The following is a 27178-nucleotide window of genomic DNA, read 5'->3' on the forward strand; positions in this document are numbered from 1 at the left end:
TGCCCCGGGCTGCGGGGGCTGATCTTGACAGCGGGGACTCGAAAGCAGCAACGGGACCGGCGGCTGGTTTTTTGTTTGACAAGGACGCTTCTGTTTTCTGCAATTTCCCATAATGGGCCGGCGAGTGCTGCTAGTGTTGGTGCTGCTGCTACTATTGCTGCTGCTGCTGCTGCCGCCGCTGCTCACAGCCCAGCTGGCCCTGATCCTCCCTTTGAAAGGAAGGGCCCGCTGCTGTCTTGGCCACTACCCTGCGCTGCCGGGCCGCTCCCCAAACCCGGTTCTCGAGCCTCCCTTCTACAAACAGGAAATAACACTGTCAAACCAACAGCTTGTGGGAGCAAGAAAACCGCCCTAAGCTTCTTCATCGAGTTAAAGAGCTTTCTATTTTCTCCTTGTGGGTTCTTTAGCTAGCCAGGCTGGCTGGATAAGCAAGTCCGCCAGTGAATGCCTCCTTTTTCTAAGTTGAAAGTAAATAAAACATCCCACGAGGCTGTCTCCAGCCCTTTAATAGAACCATTTCTGTTGATTACCCACATTGGTATCCAACAGGACTGCAGTTGGTTGTAAACATCTGGGGGGGAGGAGATCCTGGAGGAGAGGTGTTAATTTAGTTAAAGGCTTTCTTCGATGAATCTCATTTTGGCAGGAGGAAATCAAGACAAGCTGCCTAATACCATTCCATCTACAAGCTTTTGTAAGTTACTTCCCCCCACCCCCACCCAATCCTTAATTAATTTTGCAATCCTTTTCACTGTCCCCAAAGGATTAGGCCAGAGTAGACAGAAAAACTAATAGAGCGAAAGACTAGCTCATCTTGAAATGAAATGTTTCCCTTGCCCCTATTTTAAAGTACCTTTCGTCCCCACATCTTCAGTCCCCACAACATCCCTGCAACTCGAAGCTAAAGATACATTTCAAGCCATGCTCATTTGTAACTTTCCAAGGTTACTACTTCCTTTAGATTTTGCTTCAAAACAAGTTAGCTTACCAGGTGAGTTGGTGAATTAATAAGACTTTCTTCCATCACAGGCAGTTCCTCACAAACCAAGATTAAAATGTGAGATGGTGCTTTTAGGTTTACCTTTTATAAGTTGGTTGAGATAACTTTAAAAATTGTGAGCGATATATACAATGCTGACAATAAAGGAAGTTAAAACAGTATAAAAGGAAGCTGAACAATCTTAACTGCAACGAACAATCTTCGTTCCAGACAACAGAAGATGAAAGCTACATCTACTCCACCAGGAGGTGAGGAGCTACTAGTCGGAAATGTAACATATGTTGTCCCACTGGTTGTTTTGGTCAATTAGGTTTAACTGTTGTTGGGTTGTTTTGTTTTGTTTTTTTCTTTCCCTTTATTAGAAGGGAGGTTTCAAAGCGGTGTGTGGGGAGGAGAGATCAGGAAAAGACTAATGTAAGAATTATATATAAATTTTTGTAAATGGGGAGAAAAGGAGTGATATGGGATCAACTTCTGATAGAGAGTAAAGTTTTATTTCTAAAAAATGTGTTTTTGGAGGGAATAGCAAGTTGTATGTGGTAGATTCACAGTTTCATGTACAATCACCTTTTTTATTTTACTGTATTATGAAAATGATTGCTTTGTTCTATGAATGCAAAATAAAATAAATTTTAAAAAATGAAAAGGCAAAGAAAAAAAGAGTAAGTGTACATATTAGGCATAAATAAGGAAGCTACACTGAAGAATGGGTTAGGTAACACATCAGCCTGGCATCTGTTTACTTTTGGAAACATGACTATGCTCTTATGCTAAGATGTTGAGGCACCAAAAATCTCCTTTACAGATAACTTATTCCATTCTGCATCTGAAGCTTTGTGTTGAGGGGAGAGAGTAGGTAGGACTACAGCCTCCTAGCAATATTTTTCCACTGTAACACTATGTAGATAACCTCTTTGTCAGAATATTGCAGAAGGAAATTTATATTCAGGTACAGGCTGGGCTAGATGGCCTCTGAGTCCTCTTTCAATTTGGATTGTGTGATTATGAAAGACAGCTGCCATTAGGGTCACTATCCACGTGAATCTACTCAGCCCTTTGGACCAGAAAAAGAGGGGGAAATGGCCATCCTGTCCATCTGTGGAGCTCAAGTCATAATGCTGGAACTTAATAACTTAATTTGTGAAGAAAGATCATATCTTTTCTCTTCTCTTTATGTGTTTAAAAAAAGGAGTCAATGATGACTATCTATTTATTTCCAAAAACCATAGTGCTTTTATGCTTCAGTTATAAAAAGTGTGATAGCAGTTCTCCATGGTATCAGTACATCAAGTCCTGATATTTAGATTTACCCAAATGATGTCTCTGCCCTCCATGAGAACTTGTAAGCCCAGGGTTGCCATAGCTGTTGATCCAAGCAGATGGAAGGAATTAATGGATTCTCAATTCAGGGGTCACAACTGCAGGTGTCATTGGGAAATTCAGGGCAGCTGTCAGGAGACCTAGACAAAGACCATAAAACAGAGAAGAGCAGTCAATCCTTTGAGGTCACCTTCAAGGGTCACACAAACCAAAAATGAATTTAAGCCACTAAAGTGTTTCCTTAAGCAGTACAACCAAATTTGCTGGTTGGTATTGAGGTGCTAAGATGGAAATGGAATTCTCCCTATGTAAATTTCATCCTGATGGACAAAACCTTTAATTTTTTTCTAATTATTCCAGTTGTTCCTTTTAATTCATTTAGGCCCACCCAGATCTTGGTCCCCCAGTAGGAAGCTTTGATTATCACTTCCTATAAGATACCCTTAGCTGGTTTCTAGTATCTGCTTTTCAAGGAAAGGACAGGTGTTAGTCACTTTATAAACAAAAGAGGGTTTTTCTTTGATAATGACAAAGAAAGAAAATCCCCAGCCCAGCCTCAAGAGAACATAAAAGGAAAAATGGTACTGGAATGAAAGGCTAGAAATTACAGTGATTTTTTTTTTTGATGAAACATTTTGACTTTATCCCTTGAGGAAATTAATTCAAACCCTGATTCAAACTGCTTAATTGTTCAGCCAACAGATGCTGGTCCATGCTTCTTGCCAACATCATTTATAAGGAGAAATAACAGAGAACAAGGCTAATAGATCAACAGAAATAGATCAATAAATAGATATTGCCCCTGATGAATATGTCCTACTAGAAGGAACAGCTGAAGCAAATCATGATAAGACTTGGGAGAAGGGCAGAGCTTCATTCTTTGACATTTCTAAAAACCACTGGAATCCCAGAAGGGAGCAAACAGAGAGAGGGTTAAGTGCCTAGCCTGCTGGCCCAGCATCTACCAATTAAGAGCAGGATTCCAGACATCACCTAAGAACACATATTTCCAACCTAGAAAGGGTTCAATGCTTACTAATAGCTTTTTCCTATCAATGTGTTGTGAATCGGAGTAAGACAGTAAGTGCATAATTGCGTGTTATCTCCCCCTTTAGAATGTGAGTACACAGAGGACGAGGTCTATGTTTTTTTTTTCTTCTTTGTATTCCCAGCCCTAAGTACAGTTCTTGGGGCATAGCAGGTGCTTAATAAATGTTTACTAAACTGAAATGAATTAAAATAAGGAAGATAGTCCTGATGTATTCCCTCAAAGGGCCCTTGCTGATGCAACTCATCCTTTACCATACACTCGTCTCCTCATTCTTCCTTTTTTCTTTCTCCCTCTTTCCTTCTCTTTCCATTTCATTGCTTCTTTTCCCCCTTTGCTCGGTGGGAAACATTTACTTGCTGAATTACAGGTGATTTTGTGACTGATTCCATCTACCTCTGCTGACTGGACTTCCCTTTTCAGGCCACTCTCATCTTGTCTAGTTCCTTTGCTAGTCTGAACACCCCAATCATAATTCCCATAACCTAGCTTCAAAAACACCCTCTCAGAGAGTCCTCCAAACCAGCAGACCCCTCGGTCCTGCACAAGAGGCCCTTGTCATCATTTTACCTGAAATCTAATCACTTCAAGCAAAAGGCCAAGAAAGGAATACATGTTTTCAAAAATCAAAGAAACACCAAGGGAAATTAAAAACAGGCCAGGGCAAATAAGGAAGAAACAAAGTTATGGAAAATCATAAGATCATAGAAGGAACCTCCAAGATCACGTAATCCAACCCCCACATTTCATAGCTAAGGAAGCTCAGGCCAGAAAGTTGAAGTAACATGCCCATCACAAAACCAACAAGCAGCAAAGCTGAAGTCCTATTATCATAGATTTCGAGTTGGAAGAGACCTTAGAAAACATCTAGTGTAAATCCCATATCTTATTGATAAGAAGACTGAGGCTTAGAGGGGTGAAGCAACTTGCACAAGGTCACACAGCTCCCAGGTAGCAGAGGCAGTATTCAAACCGAGGCCCTCTGGCTCCAGATCCAGTGTCCTTGACATGACATAATATGGGAGAAATAAAACGGAAGGTAAGGATTGCAAAACAGCATAAAACTCAGCAGACTATGTGATATAAAATGGACTCAAACAAAAAAATTAGGTTGCTGAACTGCCACTATAATAATGTTTTGTGGTAGGATCTTAGAGAAGTTAGTTAGTTGTTCTTTGTGCTGGAAGAAGATGAAAATGACATCACTATGTTGGGGTCAAGGTACAGTGTGTCTGTTGCTGATCAAACCAATATGAGCTCAGAAGGCTCTACCACAGATTGGGCACAAATAATCCATGTGAATGTTTGGGGTGGAGATGTCCCTAAATTTGTGCATCTCACATTTCTTTTGAGCTATTGAAATTCTGCTTTTCTCATTGAGCATGGTGCCTTCTTTCATATGGGCATGCCATGCTGGGTGGTCTTGTGCCAGTATCTCCTGTGTCTCACAATTGATACGAGAATTCTTCAGAGACACCTTGAGAGTGTCTTTGTATGGCTTCTTCTGACTTTCATGTGAGTGCTTGCCTTGTGGGAGCTCTCCATAAAATAGACATTTAGACAAATGTACTTTTGGCATTTGAATAGTGTGCTCAGCCCATTGGAATCAAGCTCCCTTCAGTAGAGTTTGAATGCTTGGCAATTTAGTTCAAGAAAGGACCAAAGTGAGGCAGCAAGGTGGTGAGGTAGATAGAACACCAGCCCTGGAGTCAGGAGGACCTGAGTTCAAATCTGACCTCAGACACATAACATTTACTAGCGGTGTGACTCTGGGCAAGTCACTTAACCCCAATTGCATCGCGTGCCCCCCCCCCAAAAAGGACCTAAGTATTCAGTACCTTATCTTGCCAAGTGATCTTTGGAATCTTCCTAAGACAATTCAAATGGAAGCCCATGCATGTCTAATACCTCTTCTCTCTCATACTTGCCTTCAAAGCCTCCCAAAGAGTGAACTAGCTCTGGAAATGCTTGGGTCAACTTCATCATCTATGTGTACATCCCTGGAAAGTATACTGCCAAGGTAAGTGAATTTATCCACAGTATTCAAAATTTCTCCATTTGCTATAACCCATGGTTGGTGTGGTGCTGGCTAGTGGAGAACCTCCTGGATCCTCAGTTTCTCCATCTGTAAAATATAGATAAAAAGACACTGCCTCAAAGAGTTATGTGAATTAACTCACTAAGGACTTACATGAACAAAGTTTACTGTATATTTATTTTATATATTTTTTTAAAAACTAGAAGTGATCTTAGAGATAGAAACTGGAGCCCTAAGTCACATAGCTAGTTAGTGGCAGAGCAGGTAATAATAGTTAGCATTTATATAGCAGTTTAAGGGTGGGTAGGTGGCACAGTGGATAGAGCAAGGGACCTGTCCTTAGGAACACAGGAATTCAATTTTGGCGTCAATCACGTATTAGCTGTGTGACCCTGGGTAAGTCACTTAACCCTGTTTGCCTCAGTGTCTTCATCTGTAAAATGAACAGTAGAGGGAAATGGCAAACCACTCCAGTATCTTTGCCAAGGAAACCCCAAGTGAGGTCACAGAGAGTTGGACACATTAACCAACTAAACAATGAGAACAAGCATTGTAAGGTATACACTGCACCTTACAAATATTATCTCATTTTGTCTTTATAACAGCCTTGGGAGGGAGTTGCTCTTATTATCCCTATTTTTAGAGATGAGGAAATTGAGGCAAATGAAAGTTGTGACTTGCCCAAGGTCACACTGCTAGTAAGAAAACTTGAGATCAAGTTTTCCTGACTCCAGGTACAGTGTTCCATCGTACCAGTTTGCTTCCTCCCCCCTCCCCCATGTGCTCAGACACCTTGATTTCTAATCTAGTGAACTTAAAAATAAAAAATTATTCCACGTGAGATGGGCTCACCATTCTAGAACATTGCTGATGACCAGGCATGAAAGTTTAAAATTTATTTTGTAAGGATACCTTTATGGGGAAACACATGCAGCTCACATAAAATTATTAAGGTACTTTATATGGTTCTCTCAGGCTTGTTTGTAAGGCTTCTATCCAGGGACATGCAGGGAAAAATTGGTCCCTAACTCTCCAAGTCCTTTGTTCACCAGAAATATGAACTCTCAAGATCCTAACCTTAGAATGGTGCCATTGGATACCAGTAGCTATTGACACCCTCAAGGTTTGGCTATATACTCCAGCATTCTCTTCCCTCAGTATCATATGAAAGTGTCCCTGACATTAGTGCTGCCAACTGTGGACATATGCAAAATTCCCTTTTATATAACTAGGCACTCACTCCTACTTTAACTCCTACCAAAAAATCTGTTACTCACAGAAGTGGCATAAATTTAAATATCAAAGATCTCCAAGAAAAACTTTGCAAAGGGGTTCACATTCAACTCACCACCTTAAGTGACTTCGTTATGTGTGGGGGAAGTAGATATGGAGGAGGGTGGGAGAAGGATGTTCTCCTTCTGGTGACTTCTTTTGTGGACTCACTGGATTTGGAATCAGAAACAAAAAATCTGTACTCTCTTATTTACTATCTGTTGTTGTTCAGTCGTTTTCAGTCATGTCCAACTCTTCATGACCCTTTTTGGGGATTTTCTTGGCAAAGATGCTGATGTGGTGAAGCAAAGAGGGTTAAGTGACTTGCCCAGGGTCACACAGCTAATAAGTGTCTGTGGTCAAATTTGAACTCAGATCCTTCTGACTCCACACCCACTTGACTGTCCTTATTAACTGTTATACTTGGTCAAATCACTTAATCCCTTTCAATTTCAATTTCTATATCTGTAACTAGAAGACTTGGATAGAATGACCACGTAGGTCCCTTGTAGCTTTACATCCCATGGGTCTATGAGGCCTCACTGGGACTATTTGCTTGGGCATTACACTTTAGCAAAGCCACATGTCTGGAAACAGTTCACAAAGTTAAAGATTTGGAGCTAGAAGAGACTGCTGAGGTCACCTAGTCTATCCAAAGCATTCTGAAAGGTCCTTCATTTTGTCAATGAGGAAAGTTACTTGCTCAAAATCACACACAGGTATTAAGTGGTAAAAAACCAGTCTGAACACAGACCCTCTCACTACAAATTCAGTATTCTTTCCACAGCACTGCTTTGCCTTTGTAGATTCCAACCTGTAAATCCCCTCTTCTCCATTAGTTCCTGATATCATCATGCCTCCTCACAGGACATCCCCCACCCCTCATTCTATCTCCCCTTCAATCTATCTTTGTACAGATAGTGGAATAATCTTCCTGATCTGGCCAGGCCAGGCCTCTGCTCAGAAGTCTTCGAAGGTTCCTGGTTGCCTGTGAAATCAAATTCAAACTCTTTTACCTAAAATTTAAAATTCTATGTAATTGGACTTCCAGTCAAGCCTGGGGTATGTCGTGTGTATCACATGTGGAAGGAGATGGGACTCCTGATTGGCTTCAAGAATGCAGAGGCAATGATGCTTACCTACTGTGTAGAGGGCTCCTGAGATGGTTCCAGAGCTTCTTCAGAAGAGGTGTGGGGAGTCCAACGCTCTTTGGGAAAGAGTCGAGGAGAGAGAAGTAACACATATGTAGGGGAAGCCAGCTGTTCAACACATCCCCGATTTCCAGTTTACTTCCCCGGGGATTGAATGGACGTCCTGGGGAAGATTAGGCCCTCTCCATTAGCCCTCTCCCAGTTGAAGAGGTTATTCCCTCTTATCTATTTTCTGTCATGTTAAGATCTGTAGAACTTCTCCAATTTCTGTTTGTTATTATACATGGTTAAATAAGCTTTTTCTCTACTTATTCGTGCTGCTCTTTTGTATAACCAGAATTTGGTGAAAAGAAGTTAATTAAGCTTGCAAGTCTAAGCTACTCCCATGAGAGTGACCAGGAAAGTTGTTTTTCCTGAACATTGTAACCCTAGAACAGAAATATTTGAGGGGAAAGATTAATATAATTCTAACCTGAAACCTCTCTCGGAGACTGGAGAAAAGACCATTGAGCCTTGAGGCACTCCTGGGGCCTACCTGCCTCTTCCTCCCCACCTCTCCACAGGAAATGTGCTGAAGCTACAGGACATACCTCCGGTTCTCCTCCTCTCTACAATGTTGAGCTAGGTCTCAGATCATATCTATCCATGCCTCCCACCAGCCTTGTCTATACATTTAAGTAACCCATGTGCATATGCCTATTTTACATCTTTATAATCTGGCATCACTATTCTTTCCAATCCTACCTGGTAATGCTCCCCTCCATTCACTCTGTGTTCCAGTCAAACCAGACAAGTCTCTGACCTCCCTCCCCCAAACAGGCCCTGGGGTCTCACACTCCCTCCATAGGTTTACTATTTCCTGGACCTCTCCTCTTCACCTCTTTAATTCTTATCTATTCTTCAAAACCCAGCATAAGTGCTACCTTTTTCACAAAGCCTTCCCTTGACCTCTGGTCAGTAATAGCCTTCCCCCTCAGACCACTTACAGCACTTTGGTCCTTATTTAATGAACTTATCTTGTAATTTATATTATATTATATTATGTTATATGATATTATATGATATGATATGATATTGTATGATATGATATGATATGATATATTATGTTATGTTATGTTATGTTATGTTATGTTATGTTATATTATATTATATTATATTATATTATATTATATTATGTTATGTTATGTTATGTTATGTTATGTTATGTTATGTTATGTTATGTTATGTTATATTATATTATATTATATTATATATATTATATTATATTATATTATATTATATTATATTATATTATATTATATTGTGTTATATTATATTGTGTTATATTATATTATATTGTATAGTAGAGCTGTCAATATTAGTCTGCTGTCCCCCAGTTATTCTGTAAAGCAGGGACTGGCTTTTCTAAAGCCTATATCTCATCTCTGATGAAGGTCTGACATCAAAGAGATATAATGAATTGATAAAATTACTTATAATATTGTATATTTTGTAACATTGTACTTCTACTTCCTGTTCCTTCTGATCTGTTCCTGTGAATGGCCTGCACTGATATAGTTTATTCCTCATTGCTCCCCTCTTCTTTTTTCTCCCTCTTTTATTGATCTCCACTCTTTCTCTGTTTGCTCAGTGGGAGGCATATTATATGTGTGTGTGTGTGTGTGTGTGTGTATGAATTATGAATAAGAATGAGTCATTCCCCAATAGATAAGTGGTCAAAGTGTAGGAACAGTTTTCCAAAGAAAATATGCAAGCTCTCAATAGCAGTATAAAAGAGTACTCCAAATGACTAACAAAAGAAGTCAATTTAGAACAACTCTGAGGTTTTATTTCATACCCATTAGATTGGCAAAAAATGACAAAAATAAAGATTGTAAATATTAAAAGGGCTGTGGGAAGACAAGTATACTGATGCACTGTTAGAGCTACACATTAAATAAACCATTTCCAAAAATAATTTGAAATTATACTTTAAAAAGTCACCAAACTATCCATATCTTGTATATCTTTTGACTCATTGATTCCAACACTAAACATGTAACCCCCAAGAAGTCAGAGCCAAAAAGAAGTCACATACATACAAAAATAAAAATGAAGTTGTACTTTTTTAAAGAATCAGAAGGAAAGTGGGAAACAGTTGAAGAAATTGTGACATAAACATCATAGAATATTATATTCATCATAAGAAATGATGAGTATGAAAAATTCAGAGAAACTTAGGAAGACTTGTATGAACTGATGCACAGCAAATAAGCACAACCAGCACAATTTACAAAATAGCCATAATACTGTAAAGGAAAACAACAATGAAAGACTTTACAACTCTGATCAATTTGGTTTCCAATCATGACTTCAGAGAACTGATGATGAAACGTAGTTCTCCTTTCTTACAAAGAGGTGATGGGCTAGAGGGACAGAAGACATACTTTTTCAGATAGGGCCAAAGTGTTGGCTTTGCTTGACAATAATTATTTGTTATAAGAGAGGATTCTCTTTAAGGGTGGGGAACAGAAAGTGACAGAGATGTGAAAACAACAACGACAACAACAAAACATTTTAGAAGAAAAATAATTGTTACTCCCGGTACCAAAAATACTCTTCTGCACGAAGTAGGCACTTAGTAAATTATTTTTTTGCTGTTCAGTGTCTGGAGACTCTAGTAATTCTTTCAAATTGAAGTTTTAGAAACAGAGTATTTCTGTTTATACAATCCCCTACAGGAGAAGAGATCATATTCCCAGAAGGGACACTTGTGAAATCCCCCCTCTCACTACTTCGGGTTTTTCTGTCCACTTTCTAGTTCCACTTTTACATGGTACACTAACCTGTCTGAATTTTAGTGAAGGACTTGAAGACATTCTTAAATATCCTTTAAGTTTTTAAGAAAAGGGACTAGGACTTTTAACTCTGATTTCCTTGGTACAGAGAACTTCTGGGGGAGAAAACTCTCTCTACCAAGCTGTGACCCAGGCAAAACCATTTAACCTCTGTTTGCCTCAGTTTCCTCAACTGTAAAATGGGGATAATAATAATACCTGCATCATAGGGTTGTAGTGAAGATTAAATGAGATAATATTTGTAAAGCATAATTGCATAGTGCCAAGCACATCGTAGGTGCTTAATTAGTGTTTGTCTTTCCTCCCTTCTCTGAAATGTAAAAGTGTCCCAGAGCTGCCAATTAAAGGGCAGGGAGGGCAGGGTCACACTAGCTGGATTACCAGAGTTAAGATCTGAATCCATGTCTTCCTGTCTCTGAGGCCAGCTCTCTAGCTACGATGCCATTCTGTTTCACCCAACAAGAGATGAGCACTAAAGATATTTTTAAAGAAATCTTATTAAAATGTAAGTAAAATATCACTAAAAGGAAACTGAGCTCTCAGTAATAGAAAAATCAATTAAGGTCTTGGAAAAGAGATCATGAAACATATATCTCCTCCTTAATAGCAGAGAAGACAGAATATTATGGTCAAACAAGGTTTCTCTGAGATTTTGCTTTAATTGCTTTTGCTTTGTCACGTGGGAAGGTTCTATCTAGGATGGGAGTAGTTAGAAATGCCTATGACTTAAAAACAAAAGGCATCAATAAAACGTTAAAAAAAAATAAAAGAAATCATGCTTCTTCAACATTCTTTTCCACACGTGGAATCAAAGCACATAGACATTTAATTAGAAATCAGAAGCTTTTATGATCAAGTCAGTATAGTCTGACAAAGAGAACTTTCAGTCTAAAGAACTTGGGCTATGGTAATAAGCAAAAATAATTAATGCAATGCCCCTAATCTTCAGGGAAGACATGGTTATTTTAAACATTTGATACAGTATTACGCAGATTGTATAGCACTTTCTCTCTCAGAAGTTCAAAGCATTTAAGAACATGATCTGACATCCTCACCAAATAATTAGTATTAACAAAGAGAAGGGGGCCGGGGTAGAGAAAGAGAGAGAGGCAGATAAATAGATAGACAGACAGAGATAGATAAGAAATACAATCCTGTGATGTACGTACTATTATTATCCTCATATGGAAAAGTCTGGAGTAGTGAAAAGAGTACTAGACCTGAATTCAAATCCTTCCTTTGGCACCCACTAACTGTAGACCATGGGCAAGTTATTTAATCTCTCTAAGCCTTAAAAGACTCTCTTAGATTTGTCTAAGTTACAGGTAGGTTGTGAACTATGTTGATGGAAGGAGTTCTCATATCAATGACATCATAAATCCTTTAATAGTATCTTCCTTTTACAGGAAACAGGTACAACCCAGAAAAGACTTTCTGGAGATCAGAGTTTGGAGATACTCCATATCAAGTACACAAAAGGGAATGTGTTTTTCCCCTCTCTCTCCTATCCTCCCCCTCTTTCTTTCTCTCTTAACTGCTTCTGCCTACAAGTTCTATTCTATTTTAATTTGCCTCATAAAATCAAGATGTTCGCACCCACCTAACCACTTTCCCCAGGTGCACTATTTCCTAATCCCTGGCAAACTCATTCAGGCTTCAGATACAATGGTTCCCCCATGCTTTATCCAATAGAGTCCTTGCAATTATAATCTGTTCTGATGCTCTGCATTCACCTTTCAAGTCCTTTTTTTACAATAGTAATAAAGATATTTTATGTTATTCTATGGAGATCAAAGCCCTTCCAAGTAACTCACTCAAGATTCTGGACAGGTGGAAGTGGATAGCCTGTGATAACCAATGTGTTTTTACTAGAAGTTGGAGGATGGAATAATTAAACCCAAACTTTCACTTCCTAGTCCATTCTGGAGTCAATAGACTCCTGTTTCTCCAGATTTTCCTGTAATGGTCTCAACTTGGAAGGAAGCAAATTCATATGACAGGAGTATGACAGGAGCACAGTAGGGAAGCTGGGTGTTTGAGTCTAGTTTTTGTTCTGATCCTGGCAGGGGCAATGGCAGAACAGATCCATTGAAAAAGAATGAAAGAAGGAACAGAAATATTCTCTTCCCTTCCCCTTGATTTCTTGGAGTTTTCACACTAGGGGTACCAGTTGGCTTGTGGAAGGGTTTGAAGAAGGATTCTTAACTTTCTCATTTCATAGGCCCCTGGTAAAAGAGTGTATTTGCAGTGCATGGATGGATAGATAGATGGATGGATGGATGGATGAGTGGATGTGTGCATCTACTCAGTAGACATATACAGTTATCCCTTCCACATCAAGGGGGTTAGGGGCTCCCCACTGCCTCCCGAGATTTGGAAAATCCATGTAAAACTTTTTGACTTTCCCTTTGTACCAGAGAAGAAGTCTGAATTTTTTTTCCTTTTTCTTTTATGAGTTGTTTACAGTACCTTATTGTAAAATTTGGGGAAAGTATTTGGTGATAGGCTCTGTGTCATCTGCTGGCCTTCTCGTGTTATCTGTGGCCTCCACAAAACTTCTAAAAAATTCCTATCTATTTTCTTATGCTGACCCCTGATATATTAAAATCTCAATGGAGAAAGTTGCAATGTGGAAGAGATAACTATATATAGTTTAATAGTTTAAAACCGGGGCAGCTAGGTGGCACAGTGATTAGAGCCCTGGCCCAGGAGTCAGGAGGACCTGAGTTCAAATGCAGCTTCAGACACATAATACTCACTAGCTGTGTGACCCTGGGCAAGTCACTTAACCCCGATTGCCTTACAAAAAAGTTAAAAAAAAAGAAAAGAAAAGAAATAGTTTAAAACCACACTAAGACTTTGGGGACACCCTGTAGATTATCTAGCTAGGTAGATAAACAGATACATGCATACATATACACATATATACACGCATACTATTTGATATGCATAGATGAAGACCCACATATTTTCCTCCACTAAAGACCTACTGTGTTGCTTTATTGTGGCACAGAGGTGACCATGGGTTCTTGAACAGTCAGAGTTCAGAGCTCCAGCAGGGTCCTCCCAAGCTGGACAGGCTTCACATTCAGGCCCAGCAATGTCCTCTGTGTCTATAGTCTCACTATTGGCCTGGCTAAGATTGGAGCAGTTCATCACCAGAAGGATGGCACATAGATGATGATTTTTTTTTCTTGCCACAGCACTCATGAAAGCTATCTAGTGAGCTTGGAGCGCAAGAATTTTTCATCATGGGGAATGTATCACAAAATTTTCCTGGGCCGACTGTAACAGAAAAAGAAGGAACACCATAGATCAGTGCAAGAGCTTACCTCCAGAATGCCATCTTGTTACTAGTCATTTTAACTAATTATTTTAGCGAGCTAAGTACTAAACTCCATCTCAGTGCTGCTAGAGAAATTCAAGTACTGTTAGTGCCTTCTAAATGAGGGCAAGACCCAAGTTGCCTTATCATGGTTATGGCTCTAAATAAGGTGCAGAGGAAATGTTCACACTAGAGCAATTACAAATCCTTAAAGTATTAAATGACAATATAATATATCCTGAGACTGGATTTGAATTTCCTCTGCTATCCTTACTTTACTAGTATTAAATGAGACCAATTCAGAGAAATACTAGAAATACTCACAGGGAAAAAAATTATAACTCTCTGAAGTACTAAGGTGTAAAATACAGAGTAAAGTACATAAAATGCATATGTGTACACATACATTAACATTCAGGAGCCCTGGGTGCTAGCACTGACTATTGCCAATAATTAATTGAATAAGCTTGGCCAAGTCCCTTAACCTCTATAGGTCTAGTGTTTGTTATTATTGAAATGGAAGAATAGGACTATATGGTCTCTATGGTTGTTTTTATCTTCAAAAGCCTCTGATTCTATAGGTTGATAGGAAAGGTTGTATGGTGTATAGAAGAGTAATGAGCAAATTCAAAGTCGAATACCTGGGTTAGAATTCTAGTCCTTTCACCATGTGTACAACCTTAAGCCAGTCTGAGCCTCGGTTTCCTTATCTGTAAAATGGAGATAATACCCCATATGGGGTATTCCCCAACTTGTATTCATGGGTTGGATCTCCAGAGGGTGGCTGCTACCTCAGATTCTACTGAGAAGTTGTGGGTGCCCACTTCTGTGCTTCTCATTCGTTACTAGTCAGTCATTAAATATGATTGATTCAAAGCAAAAGGGCAGCCAGGTGGTGCGATGGATAGGCACCGAGCCTGGCCTCAAGAACAGCTGAGTTCAGATCCAGCTTCAGACACAATTGTCTATGTGACCCTGGGTAAGTCACTTAACCCTGTTTGCCTCAGTTTCCTCATCTGTAAAATGAGCTGGAGAAGGAAATGGCAAACCACTCCAGTATCTTTGCCAAGGAAACAAACACACAAAAGAGGTCAGGAAAAGTTAGACATAACTGAAACAACTGACGACAACAGCAAAGCAAAAGGAATATACTAAATGGCAGAGTGAAAATAAGGACTGTACAACATTCAATAAGCCTGGGATCCACTCCCCTGCAGCACCCATTGGAAGAGTGGACACAAATTTAGAATAAAATAGTAATAGGGCATACACAGAAAGGATACATGTGGCCAAAGCAGACTACAGCTCTGGTCCTCCAGAGCTCTGACAAACTTTCTCTCCTCTGAGGTCCTCAAAAAGCTCAACCCTGGATGCAGGATTTCTTTGGGGCTTCCAGAGTCTTCTATTCTCTGCAGCTCAACTCTAGACTGCCAGGATTCACTCTTTTGAGCACATGGCCAATTCTTTTCTTTCCTGCCAGAGGTCCTACTCCTAGAAACTGCTTCTGTCCTAGTGACAGCTTCTTTGTATCCATGTCTATCTAAAGTATATATCTATGTTCCACAGCTGTACCTCATACTTTCTCAAAGTGACTTCAGTTGCTGGGTGGAGTGATTCTTTCTGGGTGGGTAGCTTTGCTATTGGGTGCTACATCTAATGGGCGCAAGGAAGAAGGAAAATTCTCTCTTCCCCACAAAAGGTAAAAAGCTGGGTTCTTGCTGGCTGCTTTTCCCTGCTTCATTTATCTCTAATGTTAAACTTTCAATCCCCTGGCTCTCTCTAGGGCTCAGCTGTCCCCTAGGGATCCCAAGTCCCCTAGGGATATGGACAATTTTCAGCCCAGCCAATTGAGTTGCTCCTTCTGAATCAATGGGAGAAGCTTTATATATTGTAAAGGTATAACCTGGTGTTAACACGTGACTTCATCATGTCATTGCTTCAACTGAGATAGGGAAAAGGATCAAATCCTCCCTCTCTCTCCCCCATTAAACATTCCCCATGTCCAATATATCAATAAGAGTGCTTTTTGGTTAACTTCATGTGGCACAGTTCACATCCATTTGGAAATAAACATTCTTGCACAAGGATCTACCATAATGGATCCATAACTGCCATAGTGGTCCTGGAGAATTACACTCATTCAATTCATAATTCACAAGTACCCAATTTTTTGAAATGGACATAATTTTATAAAATTTTAATAGATTACTACCTGTCTTGATACTTTCAAAGACTTGCCCCAGCCGAAAGACAATATAAGGAAAGAAAAAAGAAAAATCAAGCCTCTTCCTCAGCACACCTTCCCCACCATTGCCCACCAAGGATAAACTTGGTTTCTACAGTTTCCAGACTCCATTGAGCTCTCTCCACAAAGATGAAGAAAAGGAGACCAAATGCAAGTGAGGTGGGATGTTGAACATCTCTCTTTCCTGCTAAAGAGTCCCTCTGCTTTGAGCTCAGTCAGGTACCTGATACTACAACAAATGGGAGCTGGGTCTTGTTGGGGAGTGGGGGGTGGAAAGGGTGAGATAGAGGGATGCTGGGAAGGATAGGGCTCTCCCTCTCCCTTTCCTGCTTCCTTTGCTGTGGACCCACGGGAGTTGAAATTCTAGGTCCCAGTTTAATACTTCATTATCCTTGATAAGAGTAATTATATCAGCTGAGCTGGGGAGTGGGGGAAGAAGGATCAAATTTCCAGGTAGATATGTATGTGTGTATAGATAGGTAGATAGATAAATGGATAGATAGATAGACAGAGAGATAGATGGATGGATGAATGAATGCTAGTCCTGGAGTCAGGAACATTCTACTTGCTTGATATCTCCTCCATTATATTGTGAGCTCTTTGAGGCCAGGGACCGCCTTTTGTCTCTTATTGTATCCACAAAGCTCAACACAGTACCTGGCACACAGTAGGCACTTAATAAATGTTTATTGACTGACTGACTGATCTCATCTGTAAAAAAGGAAGATGATAATACTTGTAGTATCTACTTCACTTGGTTGTTGTGAGGCTCAAATGAGTTAACATATGTAAAGCACTTTAAGTGTTATATAAATGCCAAATAAATAATGCAGGTGAGGAGAGGAAAGGAGAGGAGAAAGCTTATCACTACAGTAGACTGAAGGGCCTTGCTTTCCACTGTAGAATATGCAGGGGTATTCTGGTACTCTTTCTGGGCTGGATACCATGTGGAGAGGAAAGGCCTTGTGATGGGCTGCTGAGTTACAGCTAAGGTACATACAAAAGACTCTAACGGAGAAAGTTTATAGATCTCCCTGTCTCCCTCTCCTTTAGAATGAAGAGAAGGAAATGCTGTAAAACCTCTGGGTGGGGGAGCCCAGCCCCTCTTCCACCTAGTTGCCATGTCGCCTCAAACACATGGCACTTTTGTTTCTTTTGTCTCTGTTGTGTTTATTCTACCTGATCCTAAGGCAAATGCGAAGGAGTATCAGAGACCAGAAGACTCAGTGTACTTCAGAAGGTCAAAAGACCCACTACATGTCCAGTGATAGGAGTCCATAGTATAGTTTGCTGTAGCTGCATCAGCCAAGCCCAGGGAGCCAGTGAGGAGCAACCTTCTTGACCCAGCTCTGCCATGGATCAACCTAGCAGTCAAGACGCTATTTCCATCAAGAAAGGAACAATTCATCTAGTATCTATGCCATATCCCAAAGGGAACTTGGTGGAGGCAATGTGTAATAATCACCATTCCAAGTACAAATCCACTCTTCCCAGGGAGCAGGGTATAAAAGGGAGAGGGTACCCCAATTTAGGGAGATTTCTATACTTCAAGTCTTGATCTATCTTTTCAGTAAAATCTGTTTGTAAAAGTTAAGTGATATTCATTGGTCTATTGGTAATTGAGGAGAAAGCAATTGGGGCAAGAAGGAAACTAGGCAATTGATTTTGGAGAGAATGAAGAGATGAGGCATTGTGAGTAATAGTACTTGAAGGCCATTCCAACAACCCTTCTGGATTCTTCCTATAATCTTAAGGGAAGATATAAACAAATTTGCTCTATCATTGAAAGCCTGAATAGCTCTAAAATATGTGTGTGTGTGTGTGTGTGTGTGTGTACATATATTCACAGCTTGCCCCCCCCACCTATATATTCACAGCTTGCCACAGTGCCTGGCACTTAGCAGGCACTTAATAAATGCTTGTTCCCTTACCTTACATATGTATATGTATATATGTATACATATATACACACATATGTTACAAGTATTTCATACTACCTATGCAAAATAAATACAAGGTAATATTGGAGGAGAGACACTGTAATAATTATAATAACTAGCAGTTATATAGCACTAATTTAAGGTGCACAAAGTGCTTTGCAAATATTGTCTCATTTTATCCCCACAATAAATCTTGGAGGTAGGTACTATACCATTTTACACATGAGGAAATTGAGACAGAGGTTCAGTAACTTGCCCAGGGTCACACATCTAAGTATCTGAGGCAGGATTTGAACTCAGCTATACAGTACTGTAACTCCAGGTGCAGAACTCTCTCCACTAGACCACATAGTTACCTAATAGGCAATTGGCATTTGAGGGGATCAGTAAAGACTCTAAAAGGCAGTGATGAGGAAGGAGCTGGTTCCTGGGATGGGGGCCAGCCTGTGCAAAATCAAAGAAATGGGCAATGGAATACCACATGTGAGGAATAGGAAAAAAGGCCAATTAGGCTGGACTAGGGGGCAGTGAGGTGTCGAAGTGGATAGAGCACTGGCCCTGGAGTCAGGAGGACCTGAGTTCAAATCCGACCTCAGACCAAACACTTGACACGAGCTGTGTGACCTTGGGTAAGTCACTTAACCCCAATTGCCTTTTAAAAAAAAAGTACATGAAGGGGAGTAGTGCATAATAAGCCTTGAAAAAATAGGCTAGAGCCAGACTATGTAGAGTTTTAAATGCTATAAGAGGGATCCACAAGAGTTTATTGAGCGCAAGAGTGCCAGGAACTCTTCTGGCTTTAGGAAGGCCACTTTGGCAGCTTTGTGGAGAATGAGTTGGGAAGAGGAAAGGCTGGAGGTAAGAAGGTCAATTAGGAATGAGTCCCGGGTCAACAGCACCCATTCTCCAGGTTGTGTCTCTGTTGCCTCTACACAGCAAAAGCATACAGTTTGCACAGAAAATAAAACTCAACCCTGAAAAGGAAGTAGATTTTTCTGTTCCAAAACCATGTGGACATAGCTGCTGTTTGGATATTTTCACATTGTAAGATTCTCTTCTGTGATTCTTGCCTAGCTGGACCCCAAAGTGGGAAAAATGACTTCCCCATCTCTCAGTTCTGCTCTTCCCGGCACCACCCTGCCTCTAAGCTCTCTTGTGAATTGGAGGAAACCAGGGTCATAGGGGCTGAAAGCGCCTGGAGCAGAGTGGCCCACAAGAAGGTAGCTAAATTCTGCTGAAGCGGGAGTGCCCTCTGAATGAGGGTGGGGGATAACTGCTCCCCAGAGCTAATGGGTTCAAGCCTGGTTGACACCAGGTTTTATAGAGTGTGTGAAACTCCCTTTCAGGGGCCTGTGGTATGAAGAGAAAGGAAACTTTTTGGTTTGAGGTTCTGCTGGTGATGCTGAATAAGGAAGGCCTTTCTCTCCTCCCCACTTCCCTGGGAACTGTTTTTCCTCCCTAATATCAGGATCCCTACCTAGGAGATCGGGTTCCCTTCTAGTTTCCAGCCAAATCCTTAGGGAGCATCATATATGTGAAAGAGACTATGAGGAGGAGGGGCAGGAGCGATAATACAGAGCTCAGCCTCCCTCCGCAGACAGAGCTAACTCTGGGTAGAGTAAGGAAAGGAGGAGGATACCAGGTCTCAATGAGACCGGCCTCTCTCCCCACCCCAATCCCCAGAAAGAATGGCAGTAAGCAAAGGTGAAAAGCGAATGAACTTTGTAAGCTGTGAAGCTGTACAGGTCAACAAGCTGTTTTTATTATACACAAGAGAGAGCTTACCTCAGAGTCAGGAAAACCTGGGTTCAAGTTCAGTCGATATAGTCTTAAAGCATTTCTTAGGGCGCTGAGAGGTTGTGATTTGCCCAGCATCACTCAGCTAGTTAAGTAGAGTATCTAAGACATGACTCCAGTTCTTCCTTAATCCAGGTCCAGAGCTCCCTCTAACTACACATGCCCCTGTTTTAAAAGCAGTTGCTGGCTAGGCACAAAATAGTTGTCCATACATAGTGGTGGAATGAAATTAATTAAATTATCATGTTATTTATTTAACGTAAAAATAGACTCTCCTGCCATAACCCCCCAGGCCTTCTCTTCTCAGAAGCCTCCTTTCTGCCCCTGGCCCCTGACTTCAAGAGCAGAGCTGGGAATCATAGCAACATCTGCCTTGGCAAGCCGCAGCTAGGGTGTAAATGGTCAGAACCAGTTTAGCTGAGGAAAGCAGAGGTGAGGAGGAGGTGGGGGAGGGGAGGGGAGGGGAGGGTGTAGTGTGGGGGCTGGGTGTGGACGGGTGGGAGTCGAAGCTCTGGGTGAGCTGATCCATGTCAACTACCAGAGGCAGCAACAGGATTCTTAAGATTACAGGATTTAGAGCCCCAAAGGACCTTAGACCTCGTCGAAACCAACTCCCTCACCATCCCCGAATCTCTTTCATCCCCCAATCTCATGCTGAGATTCACAGGCTGTTCAAATTTCCCCTCCTGGGAAGGCAGCTTGAGATATCCCAGTCAGTATCCTGAAATGTGGACTGGATGGAGTAGCCACCAGGCCCCCGGGAGTCAATTGCTATTCATACTCCCACATCTGCACACATAAAGAAAGGCGCTCTAAGCGCAGCGCTGCGGGGTCCTGACTCCGCGGCAGAGCCACCAGCTGTCGGGATTGCGCTGAATTGGGGGCACAAACCCCCCAGTTCCCTGTGTCAACCGCGCCCTCCCTCCCTCCCCAACTGCTCAATGGGGCCATCTGGTCCGAGTGCAAACACTGGTGACATTTAGGGGGAGGGCAGCAGTGGGATGATTGGGGAAAGACAGGAACTGGAGGATTGAGCTGGCAATGTGTCCGGTTCCCTGATTATTCCTCCCCAACTCCACCACCCACTCCAAGCTTCTCTCTTTTTCTGAGATCTTTAAGCTCTCTTGCTTCCTCCTCCAGGGAGTCCCCCATGGTTTACCAGCATACTAGGAGCTTGGTGGGACGTGGGATGACAGAAAGGGAGCTTTGTCCCAAGTGCCCAGGTTAAGACACTCGCGGAAGGGAGGAGGGGGATATTTGAGCAGCGTATGAGTGAATCCCAAGAGCCGGATGGATCCTTGTCCGGTCCTTGGACAGGAAGCAGCCTTTGCGTCTGTAAGCAACCACGGCTGAGAACTAGAAACTGCAGAGCTGGTAGTAGCTGCAGCGCCCCCCTCCCCCCGCTTTCCTCTCCCCACCCCCCTTTCTCCCTCCCCTCGCTTTGTCCCTCTTCCCTTCTCCGCCCCAGGCCCTCATATCCCCAGGACGCTAGCTACGCCTCTCCCTTTTCCTCATGGAACAGCTGCACTCTTCTCCTAGGATCACAGGATTTAATTACTAGTTAAAGAGGATTTCGTATAATCTAGTTCAGTCCCTTCCTTTTACAGCTTTGGTGTAATCGCAAACGCCCCAGATTTAGAATCAGAGGACCTGGATTCAAATCAGTTAGTCAAAAAATATTTATTAGGCGCCTGCTATGTGCCAGGCACTGTGCTGAGGATAGAAAGAAAGAAAGGCAAAAGACACTCCCTGTTCTCAAGAAACTCACTGTCTAACGTGAAACGACTATGTACAAACATACAGAACAAACTGGGGGTAATCACCAGGGCGAAGGTAGTAGAATGAGAGATTCCCTGCTACATAGAGGAAAGGCTTTCTGTGGAAGGTGGGGTTTTTGCTGGGACTCGAAGGAAGTTAGGAGGCTTATTTCTTGCTGTGACTTCATTTATCCTTTCTAGGCCTCAGTTTCTCCATCTGTAAAATGAGAGAATTGATCTAGATCAGGAGTTCTTAAATTTTTGTGCATGACGGAAACCTCTGGACCCCTCAGAAAAATATTTTTAAACTGACAAAATAAAATATATGAGATTACAAAGGAAATCAATTTCATTGAAATACTTATTAAAAAATTTTTTTTTAAATTTCTAGTCTTCAGGTTAAGAACCCCTTAGACTAGATGTCCTGAAAGGACCCTAACAGTTCTGAAAGGCTGGTGAGGCTCACAGAGGTGGCAAGGTCAGTAAATGACAGCGCCCACATTAACCCAATCCTCCCTATTCAGAGGTGAGCCTTGTCCCATCACACCACGCCACCTCCGGGTGGGTGAATGTCGGGCTGCTGCTGCCTTTGTAGGCGTGGAAAGCGAAATTGACGTTGTGTATGCAGCCTGAGCCAGGAGTCAGGGTGGGAGCTGCAGGACTGTCTCCCACTGGTGACAATGGGGTGGTCTCAAAGCCTGGTCTGTCAACCACGAGCCTGGAAAAGTGGCCTTGAGTCAGTAGTTCTTTTTGTAGCCCTCCCTGTGCGGGGTGAAGGGCTCAATGAGAACACTTGGGAGTCCAGCAGCTGCCCGAGCTGCTCCGTGCCTTTTGCTGGTGGCCTTCCCAGTCCAGAGAGCAGGGTCACAAACAATGTCTGTCAATGACCAGCCAGAATAACCGTTCCTCGCCCAGCCCCGCCCTGCCTCTCCTGGGACTTGAAACGGGTCCTAAATGTGGAGGATCTCAGGCAAGCTGGGGGAATTTTTTTTCCTTAAGATCCCTTACAGAGCCTCCTTGCTGTTTCCAACCAGTGAAATACTTCTGATAACAAGTATCTAAAACGATAATGATGTTTGTGTGTTTTGAAGTTTTTTTGTTTCTGTTTTTTGGTTTGTTTGTTTTGCCTTAATTTCTTCACTGAACCTATGGTTTCATCTGTGTAAGCTCCTCCCAGGAGCTTCCACCAATTCAGGTCTGCAGTTTTTCTGCAATTTGCAGTTGTAAAGAAAGGTCTGGAAACACTGAGGGATTGAGTATTTGCCCAGGGTCACACAACCAATATATGTCAGTGATGGACGTGAACCTGTGGTCTGAAGCCAGCTTTCCACCCAAAGACCACACCACTGTATGAAGTTAACATATCTTCAGTATTTATCTTGCCTTTTCAGTTCCTTACCTTTCTTGATTATTTCTGATTTATCCTATTTATACATACCTGTTTCTATGTTGTATCCCTCCCTCCCTGAGAGCAGGATCTGTCTTTCAACTTTCTTTTTATCTCCAAGGCTTAGCCCAATACCTGGCAGGCATGCTTAACAATTGTTTAGTGACTGACTGACAGGAAGATAAAAATCTTAGGAAATACATGATCATTATTGAGCAGTATTTCACAAAAACAAGAGATCATCAGTTATAATCCCCTCATTTTACAGATGAGGAAACTGCCATCAAGGTAGGAAAAGTGATTTGCCAAAAACCATGTGGCAAATCAAGGCCTAGAAACTGAATTCTGACTCCACTACCTCACTGCCTCAGATTGCAAAATAATAATAATAATAATAATTCTTAAAACATAAATTTCTGTGGTACTTTACAAAGTATCCTTCTCACAATCATCCCTAGGAAGTAGGCTAAGTATTATTATCCCCATTTTACAGATGAGGAAATTGAATTGCCCATAATAATACAGTTAAGTAAATATCAGAGCTGGGCCTCAAATCAAAATTGGCTGTCCAAGTCCAGTGCTCTTTCCCCTGCACAAACCAGTGTACAAAGTACATGAAATAACCAAGTTCCTTATTCTCTCAGCTCTTATAATATAAAACCAACAACTACATTTAAAAAAAAAAAAGAAAAATTCATTCAAACTTTGTACTTAGAATCTGCCCAAAGTACTAAAAACTTTTTGTTCAAGGCTTAATAGGATTAAAAATAAGCAGAGATATAAATATGTTTTATTTTAAATCATCCTTTTAAAAAAAGATGGAGAAACTAAACTTTTTTCAAAGTCCTTAGCTAACAAGGCCTTATGGGAGATTGAAAATAAACTTAATTGAAAAAACAGTGCTCACCATAAATAGGTCCAGCTTCTAAGCAGGGACTTGGTTAAAAAAGACAACAGCCAAACCAATCAACTGGGAAGGTTCCATGTTTCAGAAAAGGAAGGTCACGAGATCCTTCTCAGAAAATCTTAGCATTTAAAAGGATACTCTGTCCTCTTCTCTCTCCTTAGGCCTCCAGTGAGTGGTTTGTTTATTTGCTTTGTAAAAGGATTTTCATGGGTTAAAAAAGCAAAAGGGTATTTCCTGATTATTCCTTAACGCATACATACCAAAATTATTAGGTACTAATTTAAAATGAAGAAATACAGTCTTAAGTTTGCAACAGTACAAGATAAGCTACAACACCAGACTATTTGGAAACATTCTAAAGATGAGTGCTATTCATCTATTAAACAACATTCGTTAAGCGCCTACAATGTTCTAGCCAAAAGGCAGCTTTATTGGATATCCTCCAGTAACCTGTCCAATGTTAAGATCCTGAAAGATCTAAACATATCTTTGTTAAGATCCCATAGATTTCTTGTAAGATTTAACGAAAGAGATAATTTCATTCAATAACCCTATGATTACTACTGCCTCATCTACTCACCGAGGCTGTTTCTCCCCTGCAAAGTGCAAATCAAAGAAGGCTTTTCCATAGTGATGTGATTCTTCAGATGTTCTGGCTTCCAGACAGCATTGGGCTGATTACTTAAAGCCTTTTAACATTGTTGAGCTTCCTAAAGGAGATTTCCTGTCTTTCTTTTATTTGTATTTGTATCTCCAGCACTTGGTACAATTCCTGGCACATAGTAGGTGTTTAATAAATGTTTATTGACTGACACAATTGCTGAAGCTCATCTTAACTATTCACACAGGAAACACTAAGGCAATGAAGAATGCCTGTTGTCCAGACTTTGATATTCAGTTGGATGAACAACCCATACAGCTTATTCATGGGGAGTGGGGGTGGGGGTAATCTATCTAAATATCTATCTGACCCCATCGACAATGCATACCCAGAGCTGAATAAAGGATGGCATGTTAGGTTACATGTAGGAAATTATACAGTGCTTCCAGTGACCACAAGTTTTGTCCTAAAAAAAAAAACCCTCTTTAAAAAAAAAACACACCAGTATTCTTCTGGTGCTGCTATATGAATCTGGCTGGGAATCCTGGAATGTCACCATATCCAAAAATTGGAAATTTTAGGTCACCCAAAGGGTAATGGAGGAACATGTGTATATGTTCCTGCTTATTCCAAAGACTAATTACACACTATCTCAGAAAATACCCATTCCATTTTTGGATAGTGCTATTTGTTTTTAAAATATTTTTTCTTATATCGAAGAAAGTAACCCATATTTATGTAGTGTTTTGTAACTTTACAAAGTACTTTTTTCTTTTTCTTTCTTTTTTTTTTTTTGGTGAGGCAAATTTGGAGTTAAGTGACTTGCCCAGAGTCATACAGCTAGTGAACGTCATGTGCCTGAGGTCAAATTTGAACTCAGGTCCTCCTGACTCCAGGGCTGGTGCTCTATCCACTTTGCCACCTAGCTGCCCCTAAAGTGCTTTTTTCACAACAACCCTATGAAGGAAACGTTTAACTGCACTTTAATCTAGAGTGGGAAAATACTATATTTCACATATGTTTGTCTTTTAATATTTGTTATTTATGGAAAATGATTTTTAAAACATGCTCTACCACCAACAAACTTGGTTATCAGCCAGTTTGTATTCCTCTTGCTCCAAAATTAACCAAGACCAGAATAGCTATTTGATGTTGAATTGTCTTGGATAGTTGTGTCGCTGAGAAGAGCTAAGTCAATCACAGCTGATCATTGCACAACATTGCTGTTACTGAGTACAATGTTCTCCTGGTTCTGCTCACTTCACTCAGCATCAGTTCAGATAAATCTTTCTAGGCTTTTCTGCTCATCATTTCCTATAGCTCAATAGTACTCTGTTACAAATTCATATACCACAACTTGTTCAACCATTCCCCAGTTGATAGGCATCCCTTCAATTTCCAATTCTTTGCCACCACAAAAAGAGCTGCTCTAAATATTTTTGTACATGTGGGTCTTTTTCCCTTTTTTATAATTTCTTTGGCATACAGACCTAGTAGTGCTATTGCTAGATCAAAGGATATGCACAATTTTATATCCCTTTGGGCATAGTGATGTCTTCAAACAAATAGTTCAGTTGTATTGCTTAGATTCTCATGCTCCTCCCTTTCATTACTTTGTTTTAACTTTTAATATATTTTGTATTTACAGTCATCCCTCAATATTCACCGATTTCACATTCACAGTTTTGGTTATTCATGGATTGGCCATCAGTAATTAAGTGGGAATTTTTGGAGATTTGTGGCTTACTGCAGAAAGTCACCTCCAATATATATATGTAAAGAAAACTAAAAGAAAATTTACTGTCACAAATGTATACTGCATATTATTAACCTATTTTATAATTTATTTTTTCTTTGTCTCTCTACTATCTAAACTCAGCCACATGATTTTTCTCCTGCAACGATCTTTGTATCTTGTTCTTTTTCATAGGAGAAGGAAATATATGAAGCAATTGCTGCAGTTATACTGGTGGCTTTCAAGACTTTGTAAGACTATGCAAAGGGTGCAAGATACTAATCTCTCTAGCATAGAAACTGCGATTTTTGTATGGGTGAAATGTGTATTAAAAATAAAGGTTTGGGGTGGGGCCCAGAGCTATTCATGGTTTTTCACATTTGCTGGGGTGCTGTGCCGGTAACCCCTGTGAATGTTGAGGATTGATTGTACTTATCTGTGTATATACTGTATCTCCCAATTGAATGTAAGCTCCTTGAGGGCAGGTATTGTTACATTTTTGTCTCTGCACCCTCAATGCCCAGCACAAGGCCTTGTGTATTCGGAGACACAATAAATGCTTGTTAAATGAAATTGTATTATTATTTCCACTTTACAAGTGATGAAACTGAGCCACTCCCTTTTCCAAACCCCTCCCCTAAAGGTGAATTCACTTGTGCAAGGTCAATGGTTACCCAATGGCAGAGCCATTGACAGGACTCAAAGCCAGTTCTTCTGATTCCAGATTCATTACATTTTACTGCCTTTGCTCTCTGTCTCTCTTCTATCTATACCCAAAATAAATCTAACCTTTTTTCCATATCAAAGTCCTTCAAAGA

General features: G+C 40.8%; 1 long non-coding RNA gene across 3 annotated transcripts; it reads left to right on the forward strand.

The window, feature by feature from the left end:
* LOC110200824 (uncharacterized) lies at positions 1 to 26933 on the forward strand. 3 transcript variants are annotated; one of them, XR_002322317.2, is made up of 4 exons: positions 1 to 694; positions 1030 to 1248; positions 5305 to 5388; positions 26556 to 26933. It is a non-coding gene; the product is annotated as an uncharacterized LOC110200824 (long non-coding RNA). The 3 variants fall into 3 exon arrangements; XR_002322316.2 differs by lacking the exon at positions 26556 to 26933 and adding an exon at positions 7596 to 8136 and having other exon boundaries at positions 6 to 694; XR_013486207.1 differs by lacking the exon at positions 26556 to 26933 and adding an exon at positions 7596 to 8136 and having other exon boundaries at positions 42 to 694; positions 1211 to 1248.
* The last annotated feature ends 245 nt before the right edge of the window (positions 26934 to 27178 follow it).

The sequence above is a fragment of the Phascolarctos cinereus genome, unplaced genomic scaffold (genome assembly GCF_003287225.1).
Source record: "Phascolarctos cinereus isolate Bilbo 61053 unplaced genomic scaffold, phaCin_HiC Scaffold_4;HRSCAF=312, whole genome shotgun sequence".
NCBI classification, from domain to species: Eukaryota; Metazoa; Chordata; class Mammalia; order Diprotodontia; family Phascolarctidae; genus Phascolarctos; species Phascolarctos cinereus.